This window comes from Battus philenor, unplaced genomic scaffold (assembly GCF_028537555.1).
Source record: "Battus philenor isolate CCGP_79_NKW_IND1 unplaced genomic scaffold, ilBatPhil1.0.hap1 SCAF_27, whole genome shotgun sequence".
Lineage (NCBI taxonomy): Eukaryota > Metazoa > Arthropoda > Insecta > Lepidoptera > Papilionidae > Battus > Battus philenor.
This window is the reverse complement of record NW_027181690.1, coordinates 8,352,214-8,360,940: the sequence shown is the minus strand read 5'-3', so window position 1 is coordinate 8,360,940 and position 8,727 is coordinate 8,352,214. Positions and strand designations below refer to the sequence as shown.

The 8,727-nt window shown below is 34.2% G+C and overlaps 1 protein-coding gene across 1 annotated transcript in view; it reads left to right on the top strand.

The window, feature by feature from the left end:
• The first annotated feature begins 7,090 nt into the window (after window positions 1-7,090).
• B4 overlaps window positions 7,091-8,727 on the top strand; it is a 170,766-nt gene continuing 169,129 nt past the window's right edge. The window contains exon 1 of the mRNA XM_068768841.1: window positions 7,091-7,259. The gene's annotated coding sequence lies outside the window, so the exon portion shown is untranslated. The remainder of the gene's footprint in view (window positions 7,260-8,727) is intronic.

Sequence of the window (8,727 nt, the reverse complement as noted above, 5' to 3'; positions counted from 1 at the left end):
CCAATCGCATTCTTGTAGATTTGTTTTGTTTCATGTAAATTTCATACGTCAATCTCGTTGCACGCAAAATTGTAACTATATTAATAGTAATAATCAGTGAGAAATGCGATCGCTTATGTGTAGATATACTAAAGACATAATAATGGTCTTTCGATCTATTTTAATTTCAGATGCTATTATCATAACGCTTAAAGCTATAACGTTATAACGAACAACGTTAATTCATTACAGGTTGCTCGACGAAGCTATAAATAATTCATTGAAAATAAAAGTTTGTTTGAATAGAGTGAAGTTATAATGACGGCAGAGGATTATTCCAATGTGGATGCTGATTTAAATGACGACGGACGTATATTTACAGGCTGATAGACATCTAGACAACTCGTTTTATAGTAACTAGTACTTCCCGCGGCTTCGGTTACAAAGCGTAATTAAATATTTTTGTCGTATAGGCTATAAATAACTTATGCTATATTTATCATTTTTATTTAGTTAGCGTTCTTGCAATATTTTTATCGATTCTCTCAAAAATATGTTATTTAAGCTATTGAAAACATAGTTTTACTATCAAAGTCAAAGATTCTATTTGCGAGGTTGTACATTTTCATATTGGATAATAAGTTTATTCACTTTTTCGGAGCTATATTAGTATGGTGTTAAATAGAATTTTCAGAGACCACATTTACGCTTATCATCTTAAAATATGAGATAGTACGTGCCATTATTCCAGTAATTACAATTGCTAAGATGCCCGTAAACTGAAAGAATTATTCCTATGCACTGTTCTGTATCAAATATGGCGACGTAGTGGTACTTTCTTAGATCGCGTCTTTCAAATGTCACTTAATAAACCTTGTAGAAGCAAAGTTTAAGGTAAATGTTGCTATTACATAGTACAAAAATAGGCACCAATTATCGATTTTATTAGTTAAAATGATAAAACCGTGGACATAAGTGCTTTTACCTCATAAGATACAATTGATAGTAGGTTCGCTTGAACCTTCATAAAGTTTACATATAAACAGACTTAAAAACAATTACATCGATGATAATACTGGCGGTTTTAAATAACTAAAGTGAGTATACGTACAGACATATATTGATTGGAATTATATAGAATTTTAAATGAACTTCCTCTTAACATAATCAAATGTCAGCAAATAGAGATATCAAGTACTGGTTAAAAGTAATTCATTACTTTGCTATAATGTACATTTTAATGACGTTTTAGCTAAATAAATAAAGTAAATATTTTAATATTGCTATAAAAAGAACAGAATTTTTTTGTTTAATAAAATTCTCTTTATTGTATATGTAATAAAAATAAAATATATGCGTGTAACAAGAAAAAATTGCTAGCAGTTGTAGCCCAGCGGTAGACGACTGAGACTTGCGAACGTAGGTCATGGGTTCGATTACCGGAATATTTTTTTTATAGTTCACACTTTGTGCATTAATTATATAGCATTGCCACTACTTACAAACAAGTTTTCAGAGGATGGGCAGCAGCGTCCTCTGCGTGTCATTATACCACACTACGATCGCCAATCAGCCGGCCAAGCGTAGCGATTGTGGTATTCCATAGATATCACTGGAGGAGGTCTGTGCTTTGCTTTGGACATGTATGAGCTGAAACGAAGAAGCAAAAAATTACAGCAGGCATTATCGCTCAAAGCAACGTCTTCACGACAAACATACAAAAATATATACGACAGAGATACAATTAGTTTATTCAACATTGGAACTTTTAAGAAACCTCTCATTAATTGTCAACTTTTTAAAATCGATTTTAGTTTTGTATTGTATTATATAGTTGTGGAAAAGAAGCAGGAAGATACTTCACAACAACATATCTTTTAATAGTTTAACAACACAGATTTATACACATACACTTTAATAGATAAAGCCTAAATTCGATCAAAATAATCAAACGACCAAGCATTCTTCCGTCGTCTTTTTTTTTCAAATTACTTTTAAGATGAGTATTGAATTTTGCGAATGATTAAACTTTTTAAAGGGATTTTATTGAGAAATCTGGTCCCGTTTATTACAAATAAATTAGATTTTTTGCAGCCGAAACTCTGATTAAGGCTGTATTTTACGGTGGCCTGTAAATGCACTATGAACTTATCCGTTACTTGGTTACAGGAAGTGGCAGTAGGTAGACCTCCTATTAGCTGGACCGACGACATAGTTCACATAGACACGAGATCGGTCGTCGTGCCGACTTTTCGGGAAGTCTATATCTTGTTGTGGGCGTCCATCAGCTGAAAAAAGAAGAAACTTCAGAAGTTCATAAAACAAAAACTTTAAAAAATCTTGCTAAAGTGTGAAGAATTTTTAAGTGACAATAGGGTTTAGGAAATTAATAATTAATGAAAGTTATCATAAAGAGTAAATTATACCGGATTTTACGTACTTTATATAAATTAGTTGTTTATTAAGAGTTTGTATGACGCTTTGGTTAGTTTATATTATATTTATCAACGTGATTGCAGTTCAAATTACGAGATTAAAAAAAAAACAATTCCTCTAGGGTGAACATATATTTTCTAACAACGCTATTGTGGAAAATGAATATGTAGAAATACTGTACCATCATACATCATCATTACGTAATATATTATTTCTGAAACTATTGCTACTTGAATATTCTGTACAGTAAATTAATTGACAACAAATGAGTTATACATTCACCGCTTTAAATCATTCACACCTATATCCATTCACTCTATATAATCAGCTTTAATATAATCCCTACTTTTACTAATCTATTCGAGTGATCTTATATTAGATAAGCCTAATTCATTAATTTTAACAATATAATACAAATAACTGATACAATGACCAGCCGTGTTATTACACGCAATTATTATTCTTATGTAACAGCGCAATGTATAATAGGAATGATGTAAACTACGAAATGTTTATTGAATAGTTCACGGTTTGCTGAAAAGAAGTTTTTAATTAGCAAAAGAAATCGTTCAGTTGTGCAACGCGCAACGTAACGAGATTCTGCATTCTTCTCGTATGTTGCAGAGGAAATGAGCTGATTAATTCTGGTTAATAGCGTTAATCCTTTTTAATCTGTGGTTTAGTATGTTAGACGATAACAAGGGATACCACACAAGTGTTATAAAGATAAAACGTATATAATAATGAAATATATTGATTTATTTATATGTTGATTTTAATAAGTAATAAATTTAAAAACTAACTTATATTTTACAACCGTTTTCAATATGTACATTTTAAGAAAATCTCTCTTTTTTAAATTTATTTATATTAATACCGATTTGGATAGACGACCTTCTTAACGTTAAAAGAACATGATACAGGCAGCTTCCAAATGGTCGATTAGGATTATGCACTTTGATCCTTCGATTTTTGGTAATCATATGAGCACGGTATGAGAAGAATGTAAGAATAGCCCAACTTGACACATACTACAATGAAATTGACCTCCCTTATCTTTTAACTTACATGATCACGAGGATTCCTAACGCTCTCTTATCTGAGCTTCCGAACGTACATTTATTTGTGAGGACGTCACCTGTAAATTAGTCGTTTTTGTTAGACCTGCTTTGTAATCACTTAAAAAAGTAGTTCCAAAGTTATATATAGCTGCAGGAAGCTCACTGCTGGAAATAGGCCTTCGTCATAGATTTATAATAGAATCGGTTGAAAGAGGAATGCATACAGCGTTTTCCTATATTATAATTTTAAAAAATCGAAATATTTTAGTACAATTCTTTTACTACTATTGGTTTGTATGACAAATAATGGAGTTTAATATTTATTATATATTAAATTTATGAAGTCTAGCGAAATACGATTAAAATGACGTTTTAAAGATGGCGTCCATTTTCTTCACATTGCGAAATAGGTGTAAAATCTTTAAAACTGTTTGCTGTTGCTTTCACGCTAATAACCAACTACCCTGTATAATAAACATCAGATGGCATTCAGGGCATAGGTCTCCCCAGAGATGTATATGGGGTGATATATCATATCATAATTGCCATGCTTGGCAGGCTAGGTGACAATCGCAGTTTGGTATTATGGTATGCACAGGACGCTGCTGCCCATCCTCTGAAAACTTGAGCAGTGGCAATTCTATTCTTCAATTTAATTAGGACACAAATTGTGAATTATATAAGACTGTGTCCCGGGAATCGAATCCGTGACCATCGATCGCAAATCTCAGTCCTCTACCATTGTGCTACTACTTCAAAATCCACGACAGTATTTTATTATGTACAGGGCATAAGTAAAAAAAAAGTGAATGACCTCGTCTTGTCATTTGGACTCATAAAATCCATGATCACTAGAGAACTTTGCGTTCGTTATTGATAATTCGTTTAGTTCTGAGCGCCTCAGGCGTACGGGCAGCACGAATCAAATATTATTTATAATTTGTGTCTTCTCTGGCGCTTCTGCAAACTCGAAAAGCATATTCGTTATCTGCGTTTAAAATTTGTTACGGATTTTTCTCAAATTTGCTTGCACATAAATGATTTTTTTTATATTTATAAATATAATGTTACTCATATATTTATATAAATGGTATCGGAAATAATAAATAATGTTAATATAACAAGAAATGAAAAATTTTCAAAATTCGGATTACTATTTGTCCTTACCGACATTGTACTGCCAGAAGTTATTGGCATATTCCATTCAAAAAGAAAAAAAAGTAATTTAATATTCCAGAGTACTTTATACAGCGAATATATTTTCAAGCTTTTTCCTGACAAGGAAAAAGCTATAAATTCTTTTTTTTAAGGCTTACACACTTGTAAACAATCACGCTTTGTAATTAGACTAATTCAGCTAAAAATATCGCAAACGTCCCCAAGACCACCATTGCTCTATCGACAGTACAGAGTTAAGAATGTTATCACGCAAATAATTCAGTCTTCGGAAATATTGTGTTATGGTCACACTACCTGTATTCCAATTAAAAAGCGGGTAAGGAAACTAAAGCTAAAGGCGTTCTGGAATGGGCAAAACAAAAAGTAAAACTTAATTGCTTCTTAGTGTTAACCGTTAATGTGCTGTAGTAAATTTAATGTTAGGAGATCCAGATTAGAATTTGCAAGACGCGGTAGTACGTTTCTATCTAGTTTAAAGTATTTTATTCAACTTGTAACACAGATTCAGGTAATGTGTTATTCCTATGTGCGTTAATTGTACATAAATATATTACGCATGTATTACATTATAAATATAATACATTATATTAAATAACTAACCATTTCAAATGTATGTTTTTGTATACTTTTGACAGCTCTGTTTAAAGTTACACTGTTGCTACAATTCGAGATATTAAGACTCAGTTTTTTTTTTTTATATTTAAAGAGGCAGGACACAGATGGCGCTTAGCATAAATCTCCTTTTTGGTGGCAAGGCTCGAGGGATTCTTCAAATGCCTTGACATAGGTTGTTTCTTTCATATTTCTTTATTATTTGATTGGTATTTTTTTCCTTTTTGTTTTCATTATTCATAATGTGTAAAACAATAAATCTTAAAAATTCTGAAAATTAATTTAAGTAACGATTAAGTACATTTAAGTTCATAGACATAATGTTTGTTTATGTGTTAAACCGTACATCCGGCCCCTTAAAAACCATTTCCACGAAGAGAGCATTGCCGCACTTTTGGAGGGTTTAATTTCGATTCCCCATTTTCGGAGGCATCCAAAGGTTGCCTTGATTTATTTCGACTTGGAAGCGTTTGGCGATGGCGCCGGTGGTGATATAAGCGAATTTAGGCATCATCTGCGAGTAGGGCGAACTCTACACATGGGATGTCCTTGATGTTGAGTTTGTATAGAACTTGTCCGAGGACCAATCCCGGTAGTACGCCCTCCCGTACTGAGATTGGTCGGAAGCAGACACCCTCCGATACTGAAAAATCGCTCAGAATTGTATTATGCATACAAGACAGTTCGGCATACCGGCATCGTATAGCTTGTCCTAGTATATATTTGTATATATCTCACTAGAGTCTAGAAAGCTATGTAGATTTTTATACAAGTTTATTAAGTCAGACTTTGCAAAACGCTTTGGCCGCATCAAGAAAGATGGTTCCTGTATCCCTTACTTTGTTCGCTTGGCGAGTATGTACTTCGTGATACGGTGCACTTGATTGATGCAGGAGTGTTTGGTGCGAAAACCAAATTGTTCGGGAAGGGAGTTTTCTTTTGCTTCCGAGAATTACTGATTTGGGCCAGGAATAATCTCTCGTACATTTTACCAAAAGCCTTTGGGAGACTATGAACTGACTACGAATAGGCCGAGGAATAATAGTTTTGGAGGGATTCAAGAACCCTGTTCTACTGTTTGGACAAAAATCTATGAGATATAGATTATGTCGGGGTGTTTAGTCGCTGTGGTGTCTGTGGTAGCGGCGCCCGGGCGAAGTATGACTGAACGGTGGTCAGAGTTATACTCGGGAGTCACCAAGACATCTTTGAAGCCCAATTATGTCGTTGACAATCGTTAGTTATGTTGGCGAATACCTTTCGACTACTTCTAGGATACCACATAGATTCTGTTGTTCCGATGACGTCACTATTTAATTAGTCTGAGACGGCTTCGAGTGCCCATCCTCGATCGTTGATGGTGTCGGCGTTTTATACGGTGTTTTCATCCGGTAGCAAATAATGTATTAAAGTCCGAGCAAGTATGGGTAAGTAAGGACGCTATGTTAACATAATCGGGGCATGGCCTGCCATAGCTAGCCGACAGACCGAGGCCTCTATGTGGTATTGTCTTCCAGCTCTAATAGATTTAACGGGTCGATTATGTTTTGTAAAAACGGTTTCATTTAAGATGTGTTACACAAATATTGGATTTTCGATTAGCACTGTTAACACTGAGCTGTTAACACACCCCCGTAAACAAACGTTGTGAAATGAACACAATGTCTCAAAAATTCTATTACATAATTTTTTTGTAAGAATTATATGTATGACAAAAGGCGAAGCAACGAAACGGCAGTATAAACCGGACCATCCGTTGGGTGTGCAGGCGCAGTCCGCAGACTTACCAGGCAAGTTCCGCTCTCAGTTATGCGCGAGACGTCGTGGGGTGCGGGCGTCTGTTCGGTCTATCTTATGTGTCAAAATTGAACCGCGCGTTCGGTACTAGTGCATTATTAGATGTGATCAAACTTTTTTTTTGTGATAACTAGAAGTTTCCACACATAGTGCGAGCGATGAAAGGATATTGAGGTGAATAGAAAATTTTTGAAGGTAAGCAACGCGGCCAAGTTAAGAAGGGCTCTACGTCTGTCTATACAACGTTTGACTAGCTGTGCTCTTTTTGAAAGGGTTTGTCCGTCGCCTTTTGCAAGGCAGCCCGCATTCGCCTGTTGTCTTGTCTAGGTGCATTTGTCAACGGATTGTGCAAGATAATTTTTTTAAATGGTAAATTTTACGCACCGTCAACAGACAGTTTCAAAATTGCGTTAACGTTACAGGAAATTAAGTTTCCGACATGGATCTATCCGACCTTGTAATCTTTTCGGTGGAATGCCAAACGGGCCGATGGAAATGTGAACGGTTAGTTAAGCTTCATTAAACCAGATTCGGTGTTTGACAGCCGCTTACGCAGCATCAACTTCAGGAACCTTGCTCTAGAAACATTTCTGTATACTTCTAACCGCACAAACTCTCAATGTTCGTCTTACTAGTATACTACTGTACTAAACTGTTTTAAATATTCTACGCCTTATTATTTATATTTCTTATTTCATTTTTCTTTTGTACGTAAAATAATTAAATTTATAAAAATCAGTACTTTTCGTATAAACACAATTATTTTTTTATATATCAAAAACCTCGATTGTCTTATAAATATAATATCAATATATTTTCTTAACAAGTTAAAACACCGCGTATATATAAAATAATTACTTTAGGAATACGTTTACAGACCATGTGTGAATAACTTGACATAATGATTATATGGTCTATGACATCATTGTGACAAAGTAGATCACTTATGTAATAAGCTTGGAATCTTTATGAATGAACTGATGTGTAAAAGAAAATTGCAGAATAATTAAAAACACATTCATAATATATTTAATAAGGTAACTTAATTTAGAGATACGATAGCTTAGCGGTAGAGGACTGAGACTTGCGATCGCAGCTCGCGGGTTCGATTCGTGGGTTTTATAAAATTTACAATTTGTGTATTAATTAAATAGGAATACCACTGCTTACAAACAAGTATCCAGAGGATTGGCAGTAGCGTCCTTTGTGTACCATAATATCAAACCGATTGCCAACAAGCCTATTAAGGGTGTTGATTACGTAAATCCCCCATTAGATATCTTAACGGAAGGCATGTGCCTTGGCGTCTATGGGATGAAACGACGAGTTTTGGAACTGAGGAATTGTGATCGTGGATTGACATTTCTAATCAATGCACCTCGAGGTACGGGTATGACGACGAACAAGTGTAATGCGAATAGTGTAATTTCTGTGATAACTGATTGATAGCTATTTCTTACGCATTATGTAAACATGTTCTTTTATTAAATAATATTTATAACTTATAATTTGTATGTGACTTTATTTTAAATAAATATACTCTATATCAGGGGTTGCCAACCTGCGGCTTCCGAGCCACATGGGATTATTTGTAGCTTGCTATAAATGTAACCGAGTACAATTATCATTTTCATGTAACTATATTTTCAAAAATTGTTATCAT